Source organism: Meleagris gallopavo, assembly GCF_000146605.3.
Source record: "Meleagris gallopavo isolate NT-WF06-2002-E0010 breed Aviagen turkey brand Nicholas breeding stock chromosome 22 unlocalized genomic scaffold, Turkey_5.1 Chr22_random_7180001863466, whole genome shotgun sequence".
In the NCBI taxonomy this organism is placed as follows: Eukaryota; Metazoa; Chordata; class Aves; order Galliformes; family Phasianidae; genus Meleagris; species Meleagris gallopavo.
Window position 1 is genome coordinate 62181 of NW_011100004.1, and position 1383 is coordinate 63563.

Consider the following 1383-nt stretch of genomic DNA (forward strand, 5'->3'; position numbering starts at 1 on the left):
GGGTCAGGGGGTGCAATGGGGTGGGAGGATTCAGTGATAAGGGGGCAATGGGGTTGGGGTTGCAGGAGGGATGCAGTGGGGTTGCAATAAGGGTGCAGTAGGGATGCCGTGGGGTTAGGAGGATGCAATGGGCTGGGAGGATAAGGGTGCAATGGGGTTGGGGTTGCAATAGGGGTGCAGTGGGGTTGCAGTGGGGTTAGGAGGATGCAATGGGGCTGGGAGGATTCAGTGATAAGGGTGCAGTGGGGTTGGGGTTGCAGTAGGGATGCAGTGGGGTTGGGGTTGCAATAAGGGTGCAGTGGGGTTGCAATAGGGATGCAGTGGGGTTGGGGTTGCAATAGGGGTGCAGTGGGGTTGGGGTTGCAATAGGGGTGCAGTGGGGTTGGGGTTGCAATAAAGGTGCATTGGGGTTGTAGTGGGGTTAGGAAGATGCAATGGGGCTGGGAGGATTCAGTGATAAGGGTGCAGTGGGGTTGGGGTTGCAGTAGGGATGCAGTGCGGTTGGGGTTGCAATAGGGGTCCATTGGGTGGCAATAAGGGTGCAGTGGGGTTGCAATAGGTGTGCATTAGGGTAGCAATAAGAGTGCAGTGGGGTTGGAATAGGGATGCAGTGGGGTTGCAGTAAGGGTGCAATGGGGTTGGGGTTGCAGTTGGGAAACAGTGGGGTTAGGAGGGTCCAGTGGGGTGGCAATAAGGGTGCAATGGGGTTGGGATTGCAGTAGGAATGCAGTGGGGTTCACAGAATCACAGAATGGCCAGGGTTGGAAGGGACCTCAAGGATCATGAATCTCCAACCCCCTGCCACATGCAGGGCCAGGAGGTTTAGGAGGATGCAGTGGGGTTGGGGTTGCAGTAAGGGTACAGTGAGGTTGCAACAGGGATGCAGTGGGGTTGCAATAAGGGTGCATTGGGGTGGCCATAAGGGAGCATAAGGGTCCAGTGGGGTTGCAATAAGGGTGCAGTGGGGTTGGGGGTTGCAGTAGGGATGCAGTGGGGTTGGGGTTGCAGTAAGGGTACAGTGGGGTTGGGGTTGCAGAAGGGATGCAGTGGGATTAGGAGGATGCAGTGGGGTTGGGGTTGCAATAAGGGTGCATTGGGGGTGCAGTAGGGGTGCAGTGGGGCTGTGGGGAGCGCAGTGAGGAAGGGGCGCAGCGGAGCAGTGGAGGTGCCCGCAGACCCCTGGGAGGTGCCGTTCGAGGAGATCCTGGACCTGCAGTGGGTGGGCAGCGGTGCGCAGGGTGCCGTTTTCCTGGGCCGCTTCCACGGCGAGGAGGTGGCGGTGAAAAAGGTGCGGGACCTGAAGGAGACCGACATAAAGCACCTGCGCAAACTGAAACACCCCAACATCATCACCTTCAAGTGAGCGGGGGGCACGGCACAACG